Source organism: Pagrus pagrus, assembly GCF_965226575.1.
Source record: "Pagrus pagrus genome assembly, chromosome: 8".
In the NCBI taxonomy this organism is placed as follows: domain Eukaryota; kingdom Metazoa; phylum Chordata; class Actinopteri; order Spariformes; family Sparidae; genus Pagrus; species Pagrus pagrus.
In genome coordinates this window covers 11,700,566-11,718,724 of record NC_140192.1, presented here as the reverse complement: position 1 = coordinate 11,718,724, position 18,159 = coordinate 11,700,566, and the positions used below count along the sequence as shown (strand labels likewise).

Below are 18,159 nucleotides of genomic sequence, written 5' to 3'. Positions count from 1 at the left end.
ACCTGTCTCGTGCTTTAACACTTTTTCAATATTTTATCAAGACCACAATCTTTTCCACATCCTGAGATCAGTTTTTAGTTTTCTCAACAGAAGCATAAAAAACAGAAAAGTCGACAACATTATCAGCATGTAATATGTCATATGCCTAGTCATCGCACATGAAATGCTATTATACAGCTGATAATAACCCACATGTGAATTCACAGTAGTTACTTCACATGATTTCTTACATCTAACAGGAAAGTCTAGTGTCTGTATCTTGTTAATTTACATCTCTGAACTACTTGTGCCAACATGCAGATCGTCCCAACTGTGAAAAAGGCTCCATATATGATAAACTTGTCAGGGGAGCTTAAAAAACAGATTAATTCTCACTCATCACGTGGCCGGAAAGAAATACTGATGTTGCTCTGTGTCTCTACGGTGATAACATGTCAGTGTTGTGTGTTTTCATTTCGTTGTGCTGCAGTTCACACAGCTCGTGAGCCAGCGAAACTCACGTTGAGCCATCTATCTTTACAATCACCTTTGTAAGCAACATATATGTACAGCAGCTGACACTATGGTAACGGTACCGGTGAGGACGAGACAGTCTTAGTGCGGGTTATGTAATTGGATTCCAGCATATGGGTGTTAAAAAGTCATAGAGGGGTAAAATTAGGACAATATGTACAGAAAGGCATTAAAGGAAGAGAGAGTGAAGAAGAAAACTTGATGCATCTTAAACAAAAAGACAGTCTTCGTGTGTGTAGCTTGGAATGTGAAACACTACTATCATAAAGCTTCTGACACATTTAGAGTAAAGGTTTGTTTGAGGAGGTGGGAGTGTATTCAGAAAATGTGGTAAACACCCCTCCCAACCAGGCCTGCCTTGACACGAGACCGAACAGAGAATGTACACTTTATCCTGTGTGACAAAAGCAAAGCTGCAGTTTACCTAATTAATGGCTTTTACATACGAGGTCTGTTTGCCAATCTATAGGTTCATTTCGTAACTCTGAAAGCACGTTTTTGAGAAACATGTCTTTGAGAAACATGTCTGTTGAGGATGATATATGCCAGGGAAAGACCAAATGATGTACATCTGACTGTCACTGAGAACATAGTAACATCAACAACAACCATATTTCAAATATTCTGGTGCGGTGATTGTTTATTGTAACAACACAGACCGTGAAATAAATTGTGCAGTTGCCAAACGAAACTCAGCTTGGTATGAGAACACTCCTGGAAAGCAAGAACAAAGAGGATCAATTTCCTGTAACTGTGACAAAGCTGTGATATTTCTTGCGTGACTGTTAAAGAGCAGACAGAACATCTGAGGCAAAGTGTTCGGTTCTGATCAGGGCTGCTACACTTGAGAGACAAAACAGGAGGACAACTTTGAGGAGGAGATCACAGACGAGACCTGGGAACCATCATCCATTGAGATGATCCACACCAACCTCCACATGAGTCAGACGCAGTGACGTCCAGCTGCGTCTTTCCACAAGCAGTCTCGCCATCTTCATCCAGAATTCGATCCAGCCCTGTCATCGGTGTAACCAATCCCCTCAAATCCTCATTCAATAACTCTGGTCTCGGGCAAGTTTAAACCAGTTCTGGGATCAGGTTTACGAACATGTGGTCTTATATAGATGTGTCATACAACTTTGTGCGTATGTGTTAGACGTATGATGTCGTAGCCTTCTCGTTGCTTTGATAAGACGTCTCATTCTTTACAATTAGAAACCTAGCCCTCCTCCTGAACATGTCCGCTGGGTAGTGATCATCTGAAGCTGAGTGAGCTTTAAGAGACAGCTCAGGGCTTGATTAATGAACCAAAGTATGGAAGCAATTCCTGGTCTTCTGTGATAAATGTCCATACTAATAGAAGTCCAGCCTTTAACTGATAACCACAACTTTGTTTTGTTTTGTTTTATTGGTTTACACATACAAAATAATACAGATTAATATACACATGGGCAACAAAAGATGGGATGGAGAGGTGCAAGAAACCCTCAGGTTGGGCCTGACCTGGACACTCTCAGTATACATTAGTCCGTTAAAAAAAGAGAAAAATTAAAAAATTTAATTAAATTTGTGTGATTAGAAATCGTGTATTGATTATTGTAATGGTGTAATACGGTTTAGGATTATTGTGTTGTTGACAAACCTCTGTAAATTAAACCACACTGTATTTGAGATGTTGGACAGATGCATGAGTTTCATTGTAGAGTCTATTGTTTAATGTCAGGATTATTATGGCTCTCTGACATTGTGTTTTTCTGCTTGTGAGCGTTGGTCAGTCCTTCAGGGGATGAACTTATATATAAATGCTGGAAAACCTTTTAATAACTTCTGTTTTATCCTCAGAGGGGTGAGCATTACAAGAGCTCTGTCACTTCTGCAAATCTGCTCTCAGACCCTCACAAGATGTCACAGGATTATAATGACAGGAAAAGCCCCATTGGAGTGGATGTAAGCAGAGTCAGCCAGCAGGCTGAATAACTGTTTTGGTGCCGTCTGGTGAAACGTGGCCGAGGTTTTTTAAAACATTTTACACGACTGTTGAGTCCAGCGTGGAATAAAATAATAAGGTGGCTAGGCGTGGGTGAAAGTCAGCGAGGAGTCAGTTGTTCCGCCCTAACCACCGACTGGGGAGTCATGTCTCAACAAGACGCAGCATTTATAAAGTTCAAAAGGGGAATTATTTTTCAGATCACACACACAACAGGACTCCAACATGGTCACACATATTTTATTTTTAACCTGTGGATTTTTCTATTAAATTATGAAGGAAATTAAGCTGAACACTGGAAAAAATTTGAGTAAACTCTAATTAATTAATTTATTTTTAATTATTCACACATGTTAATGCCTCAAACTAATCTACCTTTGCTCTCTATATGCTGTAACGTATATCCTACAGCTGAAGCCGGTTTAATTACCCTCCGAGCGACCCCTCCTCCTCCTCCTCCTTCCCCTCTCTCCCACCCACTGTTGTTGACTGGCTGCGCCGGTTACGTAACACATTTATGCCTTGCGCACGTGGCCACAGCCATAATAGACGGGCAACATTTTGACGGATTAAACATTACCACCGACCCAGTGATCACAGCCTTCACACGCAAGCCACGTCTCTGCCTTCTGGGGGCGAGGTCAGGGCACAATCTGGTCAAGTACACCCTTTATTGTGGAGTCGCCATAACGATAATAGTCCACAGTGAAGGCTGGCTGTTGTGCGGTGGAGGGGGAGCTGTGCGTTTGCTCCTGACTGGATCTGAAGGTGCACTCAGGTTGTCTTTTATTTGATTGCTGAAAGACATTTAAAGCAAAAGTTGCGAACTGGGAATAAATATCCAGGAAGGAAAATACGGAGACCAGTTGGATATGTTTTTACGCAAATACTGCTATTAAATGCGCCCCCCTCCTCCTCCTCTCCCCCCTATATGGTCTCAGCATGCCCTCAGCAGACTGACCACTACTCCTCTCTCTCTTTCTCTTTCTCTCTCTCTCTCCTTCCCTGTCTCACGCTACCCTCCTCCTCCTCCTTCATCCCCTAGCTGTCATCCCAAGCAGCGTTGAGACGACGGCTCAATCCCTAAACGCCCGGATGAGAGCAGCAGCAGCGGCGGCGGCGGCAGCAGCAGGCGACATTCAGGGCAACATGGTCGCATAGAGTCCTGCCGAGTGAGTCGAGGAGGCGCAAACCCACAGCCATTGACGGGACGACACGGCCCTCTGCTGGAATCCGTGACATTTTCGACGCAGCCCACGGAGGAGCGCTGCTTCTGGGAAACATACAGGCAGAGAGATAGAGGCGCGGAGGCGGAGAGGAGCGGCACGTTTCCCCCCTTGTGGTGTCCTATTTCGTTGGTGAGTACATTTTGTCTGGCTTGCCCCTGTCTTCTCCCACCAACAACCCCCTCCTCTTTTTTTTTTTTCTTACAATCTTCTTCAGTCACTTTTCCTCACGCATTTCCTTTGCGGTGAGCTGTCTGTGCGGGGCTGCATTTGGAGGAGGAACGGGCCTGGTAAGTGTGCGCGTAAAATGAGACATGTCCGTGCGTTTTCTTTAAAAAAAAAAAAAAAATCATTTCTCAAATGAGCTGCTCCCGGACACGCAGTCTCCTGACTCGTATTAACGCATTTTTTTTTGACAGGAATCACCGGAACATGTTGCGTTTTTACGTTGTGTGCTCGCGATATTGTTGCCACCGCACGCACGCCAGCACGCACACTGAGTGAGTGAATGGAGCTGCTACACGTGTGCGCGTCTGTGTATGTGTGTGTGTGTGTGTGTGACTTCACATCCGATAGAGAACCACAATAGCAGTGATTCAGACGGGCTGTCTGCTGGTGCGTTCACCGGTCTGAGCCAGTGTGGGAAACTGGGAAAAGCCAAGAAACGGCGAGCACTTGGCCCGCAGCGCCGCTTCCAACGAGGCTTTAATTGCTTTGCTGTTAATCACGCGAGTTCATTTCACTCTGTTGAGCTTTACTGTTTGACGACAAGGCGGGTCGACGACTGAGCATGCGCACTGTGCGCTGCCACTGCCGCTCCATTGCCCAATAACAATAAGAAGTTGGGACAAGCCCTGTCCCAAACATCTCACAAGTGGCCCCAGGTCACTTCCCGGCTCTCCTTCACCAGCTTCAGGCTTTCGTTGTCTACCCTCATGTTTGACTGGATGGTTTAATTGTTTCAGACAGACAGGCAGCACAGGGAAATGATAATATATATAATAATGATATGATCTGCTCACCTGCAGATATCTGTCTGCAACAGCAAGTCAGGGAGTTACTGTGCCACACAATATGTTCCAGGCTCCACCAGCTTCCTCTGCCACGCTGAGAGATAACTATTTTCCGACAACAAAAATCTCAAACACTGGAACATACGCACTGTCAACATGGAGGGAAGGAAAGAATAACAGGAACTGCCTTCAAAACAAGTGTTTCACTGGAGTGGAAGGAGAAATACAGCACTGTAAATAATAATGATGTTAAACTTTGTTTCTATAGCACCTTTAAAAACCAAAGTGACAAGGTGTTTCACAGAATGTAGTACCATACAGTTCAAGTAAAATACCCAATACAGACAAAATATTATTATTATTATTATTACTGATGCGTTATTGTGGGAGCAACATGTTACTGTGGTTGCTGATTTTAACCATTTACTAACACTGTTTGAGTAATTTAATGTTTAATCATGTATTATATTGTGTAAACTCTTTGTTTATTTATGTAAAATCTTAATTTGTAAATAACTTAACTGTAGGCAAATAAATGCATTTTGTAAAAGCACCATATGTCCCTCTAAAATGGGTTGGAGCAGGAGTATTAAGTATGGAAATGGTAAATAATTAAGTAAAGTACAAGTACCTCAAAATTGTTCTTAAGTACAGTATAAAGAGAAACGTACTTAGTTGCCTTTCACTATTGTAATGCCGACCCTACAAAATTAAAGTTTATCAGGCTCCAGGGTGCGACTATTTTGTACGTACGTAAGTGCAACTAAACATTTTCATTGCTCCTGAAATCCAGCAAAAACTTTCAACGTCAGCACTCATCAGGGAAAACCACTTAACTGCACTGTATTCCTGTTGATAATCACTTTCAAGTAAATTGTGTTATTGGGTGCACCTGAGCGATGAGCTGGTGCTCCTAAATGAAAAAGTTAGGCGCACCACTGCAACCAGTGTGACAAGTCAGTCTGGAGCCCTGGTACAGTCAGTATATATTATGTGGTCATTGTCATTGGATGGGTGCATATCATCATATGTTCCTTTTATCTCAGCTACAATCTGTCAAATTCAGTCTTCATCTCTTATTCTTTATGCTACACCTACCCTACGCTCATGACATCTTATCCTATGGCTCACATAGGCAGGGGAAGCTCCCAGCGCTCCAGCAGCCAGTATGTGGTCTGTGAGTTAATGATTAATCTGTATATTACGATAAGAAAGAAGAAAAATGCCGGGGTCTGCCACTACCTCTCATGTTTTTCTTTTTTTATTCTCTCGAAAATGTAACATAGGTGCTTTTACACAGCAGGGGCTCGTAAACAGAAACACACTGATTGCTCTATCTAGTCTAGCCATAAAGCTCGTAGGACAGATATGAAAGCATATAATGATAAGATACACTGATTAATGACTTCCCTATTTTTTTACACACCTTGTCTTCTTTATCCTAACATATGAGGGCACAGTCTGGGGCCTCTGTTGACCACCATCTCTGATAAGGAGCATGTCGCCAGCCTCTCCCACTTGTACATTGTTAAAGAACGTACCCACCTGTCTGCGAGGTGCGCTTAAGTGATAATTAAATGGCGCAGGAGTTTATTTGCTGCTCCCCACGCCCATGTTTATACCGTAGATACATTATTTGTAGAACTCTTGAAAAGCGATTAATAAAAATTTAAAGTTCCTGCACCCACACTGTTAAATTTTTAATTTGCTGAAGCATTTGCTAAAGAAACGGGCTTTCCAAGAAACATTCAAGTTACACTTGTCTCTGCAGTGATTCTGTCTCATCTGACAGCTTTGTCAGAGGGGAAAAACGAATATCGCCGCTCTCTGACTGGGGCTTAATTAGATTTTTCTACAGCTATCTTGTGGAATTAAGGTGGGTTCGAAGCAACATTAGCGACAGATTCAATTGATATTTCCTCTGTACTTTGACCCTCCCTTTGTCAGCGTAATCCTCTTGGAAAAAAGAAAAACAAATCGAGGCAGAGTGATTCACACTAAATTGCCAGGGTGCAGCCGCAGCTCCCGCCACACCGTCAGTAGAGCTGCTCTCTTTTACGCTAACCCATAAGTCCAAACGCTTCATAACAGACACACGGCAGCAGTATGTGTTTAAACAGCAGTTGAGTCGGCAGCTCGTGTTTTTTTTTTTTTTTTGAAAGTTTGTGTGTTGTCGAAGCTGGCTGTCAGCGGGGGGAGGAGGAGGGGAGGGAAGAGCAGTTCACATGCACGGAAGAAGTACGTTGTGTAATGTTTTCATGTTCAACAAGATGCTGAAAGAGCAGAGTCAGACCAGTTTTCATGGAGGTGATCTCGCTGCACGGTACACGTGTGCTGACTGTTGACGGTTTCTAAGAACGGTCTGCCCTCTGTGACTCCACCTTTTGTTCCAGGTCGATGTTAGATTTGCCTAAGGCCTCTTGCTCCGTCACAAAAATGTCTTCCCACGAGCAGGCAGGTCACACCACATTACTTGACAATCTTCCTCTATGCGCGGTGTCGCTTAGACTTTTTTTGCTGTGTTTTCTCTATTAAACAGTGGGACAAGATCTGCAGTGTGATACATAGTGGCAGAGATGTATTCTGAGCCAGGTTTTCTGAAACAGTCTGGATCCTGGATTTGCTGCCTCACTTTTACCATTTGTACACCAACATGAGTGTCCACTCTCTTCATCAAGCTATAATCGGAAGTCTTAATCAACAACATTCTGAATTAGGCTTATCGTTTTCTCAGGGGCTGGTAATGAGTAAGGAGTGAAGCATCTCTCTTCATTCTTATCTCTGTTGGCAAGAATCTGGTACTGACTAACTGCAACTGTGACATGGACGGATGGAGAAGTTTCAACAAACCAACATCCTGAATTTAACCCATGGCACAGCATCGCGCCTGAAAAGGGTAGAAAATTAACGTGTTTACCCGGATGTTGTGTTTCCATCACAGCCGATCAGAGCTGGAGCCAATAAAAACCCACGACTACTGCGGAGTCATTTGTTGGCGGGTAAAGGCAGATTGTATACATTCACATTTAAGACAAAAGCCAGATGTTGGCAGGTAATAGTGGGGTTTTTTTGTCCAGTGTGAAAGGGGTATTTGTTTTGTATCTTAGTGATAGCTCGACCAATTCTGGATCTTTGACAACTCGCCAATTTTTAACAGGTGTACTAGTGTTTCAAAAACCTGCATTTACACACTAATTCTGGTGTAAAGGTGGCCAGTATTGTTCAAATCAAGATTGATTTGTTATTCAACACAAGATTGCATAATGAAACTCAAACTAATGAATGATCAAGTCACAAATACGAACTTTTCATTGGCAGCAGATACTTTTTGTATCTTTTGGCAGACGGCAGCAGGATGTCGTCTTTCAGTTTCCTTCGGCCTCTGTACAGACGGCTCACCTCACCGATATCACTGATGCTTTTTAGATGTGTACCAATGGACAGAGGTAACAGAGACAGCATTTCTAAATAACTTCACATATAGTTGACATTCTTTCACTGGATTCAGCACATATACACTAATAAAGAGACGTCTGCAGTATGTTAGTATCTGCCCAGCTATCGGTCTACCTTCTAGCTTTGGACTTTTTTCAAAACAAGCAGTCAGAGTTTCTCACCTCAGCTGCTTAGATAGGAATTTTCACTGTTTTGTTGACATTTTCGGTCATGCTAGTGACACGGCCCCGAGGGATGACGATGTCAGCCAGTCCACCTCTTTGGTCCAGACTGAAATATACCAACAATTATCAGATGGATTAAGATGCCATTTTGTACATACTTTCATGATCCCTAGAGGATGAATCCTAATGACTTTGATGATCCTCTGACCTTTCGTTCACCGGACTCGTGTTTGGTCTCAGGTCTCCCTTGGATTGGCCTGTGAAGTTGATAGCCCTGATTTGTAGCACCTGTCTCAGTTTGCATAAATGCCAGTCAGGTGACTGCAGTATTTTATCCTGCAGGAGGAAGAGTGCCGAAAGGTTGAACGTCATCAGATGAAAGTAATGCTTTCGAGCAGTTCCCCCAATACATGACCAAATAATTTTCCAATCATCAGATGTAGCATTGCTAATCAGAACATGTTGCCATGCTAATATGGTAAACAAAGATGCGTTAGCATTTAGCCTGAAGCAAAGCATAACACAAAAGCTGCAAGCATGACTGATGGGTGCCTTTTTATGAATGGATTTATGTTTCATATTGAGGTTTTTAAAGTACAGTCGGCTGCCGGATACAAAAGATTTTTGAAGTGAATTCACATTTTCTAACACAAATAAGAAATGACCTTGATGTTGTGCATGTACGTGAGCGGGAAGAAAAGGAAAAAAGAAATGTATGGAAAATGCATAGGAGTCTTTTCTGGTTTCCATGACGGTAGGGCAACGTGCAGGCTGGCCCTTCTGCCGGTGGGTGTGTCTGCATCTCTGTGGGCGGAAGGGCAGTTGGCATCGGGGCCGGCAGAGTCACAGTCAGAGAACAGTCTGTCTCTCTGATCGGCCCACCTCGCCCTCGGAGCACAATCATCACACTGTTATGTCTGAGTCACATGATAGCACAGAAAGAGTGGGAATCGCCATGCTGTGTGTGTGTGCATGTGTGTGTGTGTCTGCTTGTACTAGCGTTGCTTAATCCATGTTATTGTTGAAAATCTCGTTAAGCATGTCACTGATCATGCGGTGCCGATAACGTGTGTTTTCATTTTGTATTAGGAAAGGTCAAAACAAGCACGCTGGACAGGAGAGAGCAGGAAAGGTCCGGAGCGAGGGTTGTTTTTGTCGTTGTTCTCGGGAGCCGAGAAGAGCGCGCACTTAATTAAGTTGTGAGCCAACAGCGATGGATGAATACGCCAAAAACAAAATGGTACCTCAGGATCGCAGTGTCTGAGACATCACAGTGCCGTGAGTCGCTTGACGATTTTAATTTCAGCGTTGCTTCAGGGTCAGGGCACCGTTAAAAGCTTGGGAAAATAATCAAAAAGCATTTCAGGTCTTAATTAGACTACTTTACAACCGCTGGTTTTGTCTGTTTTTAACCAGATCTAAGTTTTCTGGACACAAAAATACTTTAGGCCGCATTTACACACTTACATACTTGTGGTTTGCACACATATATGTATGCAGCTGGTTTCGGGGAACTCCTGCCCAGTGGCAACCTCACAAGCGATTTAAAAAATGTTGGCACCCCATAATGCTCGCCTGTCCTCCTGTCAGCTCCTGTCACGAAATCCTGCATTCTTCTTTGACCCTAAAGTGAGCCTTAATAGCTCATAATGCCCCAAACTCTTTGTCCTTCATTACTGTCTTCCCAGCATGATTGTGGTATTTTTGGAGGTTTCTTCCATCTACTTGACAAATATCAGCATTTACAGCATCGACTCAGTCATTCATTCCCGCTGGCTGCCATAGGCTTCCCGGTAGTTCTCCCCATCTCGGTTGCTTTGAAGCGAAAGACCCTCACTTAAATTGTGGTGGGTGATGCACAGAAGAAAACCTCTATTCCTTTAAGTCATGGCCTCCTTAAAGACTAAACCTCTAGATTCTTCCTGTAAAAGGGAAACTCATGTTAACATGCAAACAATTAGCCATTTATAATCCCAGTTAGCGTGTGACTGCTTGTGCTAGTTGCATCGTTTACTCTGACCTATTGTGTGTTTTTTGGCTGTGTTTGTCCTCTCCACTCAGGCCATGAGAGCCATTTTGTAGTGTTTCTGGTGGCCTTCTGTAAGCGGCAGGGTCTGTATCAAAGCGTTGTCACACAGAGCGTCTCTTGTTTGGGTGCTGGCCTGGTGTTAACTATGCTAATGACGAGCTTACTGCCGAACTGTGAGCCATTGTGGTTTTCTACATGGGAGGTAGAATTGACATTATTTTCCTGCTCTTCTCACTCGAGTACATTTGTTCAGGGGCACCTATGTCGTGCTTGACTTTAATGAGTCACCATTTACCGCAAAGGCTTGGGGTCAGGTCGAGGTCTTGGAAAACTTCTGATGGCAAAACACTGAGAGAAGCATGGGAAAAGTTATTCTTGGGATGATCTGTCGTGTCATGTAAACATCATGTTATTTTTGGGCTCTGGAGACAAACCTGTGCCTCTGTTACCTATAAATAACATGTAAATAGCTACGAATTGCCTCCAAATTTCTATAGAGTCGGCCCTTTTTCTCCCAGGAGAGGATCGGCAAAGTTGTGTGGGTGACTCAGACAAGTCAGACATTGTTTTCTACATCATTTTTTTGATAACTCAATATGGCAGCATGGACTGCTTCTCTCCCGTGTTGTTGCTTCATTATGAGTGGGAGGTTTAAAGACAATAATATAACGTAGGGGTGCTCGATTATGGCAAAAATCATAGTGACGACAATTACTTGATAGCCTTTAGAAACATCATGCATTGATGAACTAAAAATTAAAATCATAATGTATACATGATCGTTCCCACAAATCTTATTTTTGCATCATGTTTGAGCCCTAGTGTTTAAAATGTGAGAGCATTGCTGAAATGCGACGCTCGTCCTGAGCTGCCGTAACAGCAGGGATAGACGCGCCTCAAAATCAGCTAGCTTCACCAGGTTTTCACCAACAGTGTCTTGTTAGGACGTGGTGAGCTAAGCGTGCAGCAGCCTGGCTGAGAGTGAGTCGGGCTTTTAGTGAAGGGAGAAAGTGCACCGACCGCTTAGATTATCTTGTAACTGTTGGAAGCCAAAATCGTAAAAATAAAATGTGATTCATTTGCGAAAATCACTTTGTTTATAACGATTAGACCTGAATCTTCTGCACGGCACGCAGCCCTTGCGTAGGAGTTCCAGGAGAACGTTGTTTTCACCGCTCTCAATCTTTCATACGGTTTGATGGAGTCAATTTATTTGATTTAAGTGTGAACATAAACTTCTTCGTAATAATATTCTCACAAATTGAACTGTATAGGCATAAACTTATAAAGAAGGCATGTGTTTTTCATTTTCTCTCGTGGGAAAAGGGGCTCAGTGGTTTATTTTGTCTGTGTGAGGTTTTTCAAAAATCCTGCTGTTTGAACAGGTGTGAGCTCACATGTCCATTTTAACCTGTGAAAGGTGCGACAGGCCCTCAGGGATGAACGATCGACCTGTCTGCTGCGCTGCTCCTCGCTGCTGTGTTGGCAGCCTCACCTACCGCCTGTTTGCGTTTGATTGTGCGGATGGGGCAGGGCTCCATGTAAGGATGAGCAGCTGGCTGACTGGTCACTGCTCACACTCATGTGACACTGCTATTTCTAGCCAAATCATTCCTCCTCCCTACTGCCTTTAGCAACACGAGCAAGTGGTGGATATGTGACACCTCAGAAAGCAGCGAGGCCGGAGGGTGGGGGCAGTTTGTCAGGTGGAGTCCAGTGGTAGCTGCTCAGAGGCCACGCTCGCGAGCTAGGTAGAACAATGGCATGTATAAACGTTAGTGGTTCTGTTTGAGAGGAGAGTGAAATGAAGGTATGTGCTGTGAGTTCCTTGTTACCACAAATCTGTCATTTGTCAAGCAATGTTTGCATGTTTTTCAGATGGCAAACTCAAAATAAACCCATGTTCTTTTGGCTGACGCACATCTGTCAGGCCAGCTGACAGGATGTCAAGAGATCAGGGGATAGTGATACTGTAGTGTGGAGCTTCTCTTAGTCCATAAACAACACTTCAGTGGGTTACAGTGTAGTTACTGTGACATGCCATGTGACAGTTTAGTTGGCTGCCCAATCAAAGAATCAGAAGTAAAAACCTTAAAGCATCCTCGATAGCCCTTTTTTTCTCACGGTGCCGATCAGTGACATTACCTGATCTGATTGATGAGGTAGAGGTCATGTGCTCACACATTCTGGCCGTCTCATGGTGCATGGTTTCGGGGAGCGTTTCTGTGTCAACACGTTATATGATAGAATCTACATCCAGAAGTATGTGAGTATTTTCCCCGTAGAATAGTCGGCAAGTGACATGTCCTGTTTAATATAACGTCTCTGGCGCTGATCAGACTGGTTCGTAACATATTCTCAATTGAATTAATATTCTTGCTGAATGATTTGTCCTGTGGTGTGAATGTGCCGCGAGCTGAAGGTATTTTAAATGAATTATGTCTTTTTAATTTTTACCGACGCGACATTTAATTGCACAGTGTTGAGAAAATACCATTGTGACAACTGCGCTGAATCATGTCGTTACGCCTTAACAAGCTGCAACATCCTTAAGATGAATTAATCATGGTGTTCAAAGCGAGTGGAGGATATGATTAGTGGTCTAATACAGGCCCTCCTTTTAATAATGATAAATTGTATAATCGGTCCTCCTTGGATCTATGATAATCCAAACATAGAAATGAGAACCTCTCTGGAGCTGAGCCTGGAAAATGCACTGGCACCAAAAATACTGCTGTACTACAAGAAACCCTGGGGAGAACACTGAAAGTGGAGCGTGCACGCAGGTCCTATCCTTCAGCAAAAAAATGCTTTTCCAGGGTAATGTCAGGCCAGTAAACGATGGCGGACAAGGATTAAATATCGTTAAAAATCTCCAGGGTTCCCAGCACTGAACGGGCGGTGACATCTTCTTAATGTTTCACACATTCCAGCGGGGCTATGGATCTACAGTCAGGGACCCCCCCAACACCACCCGCCGCCCCGGTAAAGCTGAGAAGGCTTACCCAGCTTCACTCTGAACGGTAGTCAACAAACCTGTCAACGTAATCTTTACACATAAACACGTCCTGTTTGTGGCTTGATAAGGTGGTTTTTCATGTTGGTCTTATCTTATTATTAACAGTGTCTTGATTATCAAAGTGAAAGTTTATGCCGGCAAGAATGTGTAAGGCTAACGATTGTGTTTTTGCTTCCCATAAAAGACTGACGGAGTGGCCTCTTTGTACATGAAGCTAGCAGGCAGCGGGGTAGGCCGAGTGACAGTAGACAGCTGATGTCTAAATCTCTCAGTTAAACTTTCAAACACATCACATCATTGCTTTAAGCTCAATTCCTTAAAGGATCTGAATTGAGACTTCCAGGATTTTGGGCTGAGACGCCGTCTGTCCTGTCGAGGCGTGTGAAGCCAACGTTAAGTCAAGCAGCTAAAGTGCTGTCAGACAGTAGATCAGTTGTCAAGACATTTTCAAATGTGAGTCATGAGCAGTTTGTCATTATTACTATGTGGCCAAATATGCAAATTATCTGCCAATATAAAGCCACGCTTAAATATTGTTAAAGGTGCACTATGTAGTTTTGGGGAAGAGAAAATGGGGAAAAAGTACTGTTTCACACCTTCCTAGCTTCAAACGGACCTAGTTTTCCTCTGAGGTTGGCTTGTTTATTATGGAAACATATCGAATAAGTATTATTGTAAATATAAAGTTTGTATAAAGTTTCTTTTAGACTAACCCGAGTTTAAACCTCAATTCAAGTGTCACAGGAATCAGGTGTGAGGAACGTCCGAATGTTGAGTATACAGCTACAGGCACGGTTACTTAGAAGTGGACTTTTGTCAGACTGAACTCTGGGAGGTCCTCAACAACAAACAGCTGCATTATTTTATTTGATTGTATTAAAGTAGACAGGTTAGTCTGTGTCACACTTGGTACAGTCATCTCACAGGCATCTCGAATATCGGTCAGACAGATTGTAGTCATAAATTGCCATCAAAGAGGCTAAACCCACTCATGTGTTTGCCAGTGGAAAGCTCTCACTGTTTTGTTCTGCTACAGCTTCATCTTTACCTCATTACGTTCATATGTGTGGCAGTAAAGAGGCAAATTGAAACTCGTAGCGGAGAAGATGCATCTCATTGGGGACACAAAGTGATCCCTGCACACTCAGTTCTGCTATAATAGGGCAATGTTTCAAACAGCGGCAACGACTGGGTTGTTATAAAGTCATCTGCAGAGAAAAATAAAGAGATACGAGTGTGTTTTTAAAATGGTGGAGGCAGCAGTATATCTCAGCAAGTTTTCAATGAACACGACTGCAGCCTACAGCTTGCAGGAGGCGCAGTAAGACTAACTGGAAGAGACAGCAGTAACCTCTCGCTGTGGCAGACGCATGACATGGAGAGTTTAGACTTGAAATGGCATTTACAGCAATGGAAACACTTTACTCCACGCTTTTAAAATTCTAGCTATGCACGTGGGAAACGCAGGGATTTGAGCCTCGTTGTGCCCCCTCCTGGTGGGGCGAGATGATGTTCTGATTTGAGGCGATGGGTGGAAAAGTCTCAAGGAAATCATTTATTGCAAGAGCATTAGAGGTGACCCCTCCTCCCCATTTACCCTCCGTCACCGGAACACCAGCAGACCACTTGTCACACTGAGTTTTCTTCAGTGTCGAGCATGCTGCGACAGCACTCAGACACAAATAAAGTAGCACATGTCAGACACAGCCTCGAACGATGCTGTTCCCGAAAATACCTCCGCCCGGAGTCAACAGCTGTATTGAAACATTTTTGTAACGGTCTAAGATTGTGTGTTTTTTCTTTGGAGGCGAGAATTTCATCGGACAGAGAGAAGTGGAGTTACAAAACACGAGGAGAGTTTATTTTAAAGTTGTCCTGACAGATTGTATTTGTTGAGTACGGGAGCAGAAAAACCTGCCAGGGTGTGACCTGATTTACAGACTTGCCACACAAATGCAAAAATGAACACCACTCCTTTTCCAAGTTGAAGAGTACAATCTGTGTTTGTGCACCATGTGCTGTAAGTGTGCAACACAACTGGCAAACATGTGATAGATAACACTGGTCACACAGTGTGTACTGTGTGATTTTAAGATTAACTCATTCATGCTCCAGAGGTAGTAGCAGCGGTTGTAGCAGCATGGGATCCAGCTCTCCTGCCAAGCAATATTTTTACTCTGCGTTCAAGATTTTGCTTTTGTTGGTGCACAAATGTGTTGACTGTCAGGAAAACTGCCCGTGGACTCTTCAGCTTCTGTCATTGTGAGTCTTTTAAGACTTTTTGTTGTTTAGAAATCTCTCGAATGGATCCTGCTGTTGCACAACACAATATCCTTGACGGCCTCAGACATCAACTTGACGGTAAAATCTTGGCTCTCGCACAAATCTCTTTTATTAGCTGTACAAACATCGTAGGGACATAGCAGAAATATGTTCCCCAGAGGGAATACGACATACAGTCCCCCTCCCGCGGTGAAGACACGCTGCGCTGCATTCCACAGCAGTTTCCTCTCGACGGTATTGTTTTCAAATATGACCAGCTTTATTTCCCTCCCTTTATCAGGATGTCGTAAGAGCAGAAAGTGTTGTTAATTAAGCAATGTTGAGTGATAAAGGTGCGTCGACCAGTACCAGTCAGAACTTAGTGTCACTAAAACATAACCTTTATTTTATTCTATTTTTATTCTATTTTTATTATTCTTGCTTATTTACAGTTTTTATTTTGCTGCTTATTTTCTAAGACTTTTGAATGGGAGCAGCTGTAACGCAGGCCATTTCCCCTCGGGGATCAATAAAGTATTTCTGATTCTGATCTTGGAAAGTTGAGAAAGGTCAAAGTCCACGCCATCAGAAACTCCTTTCTCCTGCAGAAAACACTGCTCCTTAAACGCTCGAGACCCCTTGATGCGATTAAGGCCAACTGCTGAAGTCGTCATGTGAACTTCCCCTCCCTGTTGCGGCCGACCTAAGTGCCATTCTCGCACCTCTTTCTGCGGCCGCGGCTAATGCTAGTAGCACGTTTTTGAGCATTACTCTTAGTTTTCACCTAGAATAACTGGCGGGGGTAATCCGCTGACTCACTGACTCGCAGGCCTAATCCGGCAAGCCTCGTGTCGTTTTTTTTTTTTTCTTCCGCCGTGTGTAGGATGTGTACACTGAGGTTAAGCGTATGTTTAATACAGTGTGTGTGTGTGGATATGTATATGTGTCTGTGCAGAGGCCTGGCATTCCTGCAAAGTGGTGGCAGAGCGAAGGACCCCATATTCCCCCCACTGCCGCCACGTCTCCCAGTACGTGCGCACAGCAGCAGGTCTAATCAAAGCACTCCATAATACTGTTAGCTGGGTCATGTGCTGGAAGCCAGGATTAAGAGCAGGAGGGCACAGGCCACTAGATCCAGCTTAGGAGGGGGTGTTCTCCCTCTCTCTCCCTCCCTCTCGCTCCCTCTCTCTGACTCTCCATACTCATCTGTTCACATGTGGGGACGAAGCCATACAAGGTCGCAATAGTTCGTTACACAGTAGTTACACAGAGACATAATATATGTATCGGTTTATTTATTTCCTATTTCCCTCAAGTCTGTGACGCTGTGACGTAGGGAGCACAATGTAGTCACTTTGAGCTGCGTTTACTGCGAGTACATTAAAAAACTATGTGGATATGAGTAATATTTCAGTGCAGTATATGTATCAATCAATCTTCTCAGTCATTGTGGCATGACTGAAGTAGATGGAGGCCAGATAAAAACATAAAGTGTCTTCATACAGCTCTTCTTTGGAAGCCCAGAGATCCTGCATAGGTTTGTGTGATGTGTGTGTGCTAATGCCTTTAGCGTAGCAGCTACGGGGAATATTTCAGCTTTAGAAAGGGTGTGAGTGTCTTTTCAGCTCAGTTTGGAGCTTCCTGAGACTTTGATTACGCCGGACGAGCTGTATGGAGCCTTTTTATGTACTTGTTTGTTTTTTAAGCTTTTTAAAGAATTCCCCATCTACTTAGGTTGTTTATGAGAATGCTGCAGCGCTATTTTTGCTGTGAGGCTCCAGAAATGTTTTGTGGACCACGAAACTTCACCTGACTTTCCATCAGCATGGGGAGGAGAAGGTAACGACTGAATGTAATTTTTGGCTGTACTTATCCTTTAATCGCTATCAAAAGCCACATTGACTCTACTTTGATTCAATTTTGTAAGACAATGAAAAATAAAAACGTACCAGAGGATTCATTATTTTTTATAAGCTCTTATAAGATCTCCACGTTGGAGGACATTTTCATTAAGGTTTCATCGACAGAGTAATGTGGACAGAAGGCCAAAACGGAGACGACGGGGGCCATTTATCTACATTAGTTTGGAGGTAGCCTAAAACATAATTTACCATGTTGGTACCTGTCCTTTCTCACCAAGTCTCTCGCATTATCCGTGCTGCGTTTACCGGCATTCACTAATACCGGCACCCACTTTGCCCCAGTAACACATTTTAATACCACTGAGCATGCCAGCAGTAGATTACCAGCCTCAGCAGTCGAGAAAAGAGGTAGGTAGGTTGGAGGTCCTGGCAGCACTCTGCGTGCACAGGGCCAGATCAACATTTCTCAGTTTCCACACCTCAGATGAGGAGAGATCGAGAGGGGTAAGCGGAGGGGGAAAGGGCAGGAAGGACAGGGGGTGAAAGGGACTCACTCTGCTATTGGGTACTGATGCTAATTCGTGGAAGAGAACTGGAACTGTCCGGATAAAGCCGAGCGCGGGGAGGG

General features: G+C 43.6%; 1 protein-coding gene across 4 annotated transcripts in view; it reads left to right on the top strand.

The window, feature by feature from the left end:
* Window positions 1-3,062: 3,062 nt before the first annotated feature.
* Window positions 3,063-18,159, top strand: part of slc20a2 (solute carrier family 20 member 2) — a 42,831-nt gene continuing 27,734 nt past the window's right edge. The window contains exons 1-2 of one of the 4 annotated variants that reach the window (XM_084360304.1): window positions 3,065-3,268; window positions 3,546-3,858. The gene's annotated coding sequence lies outside the window, so the exon portion shown is untranslated. Of the gene's footprint in view, window positions 3,859-3,955; window positions 4,017-18,159 lie in introns of those variants that run through there. The other 3 variants (XM_084360309.1, XM_084360303.1, XM_084360308.1) reach the window with 3 other exon arrangements.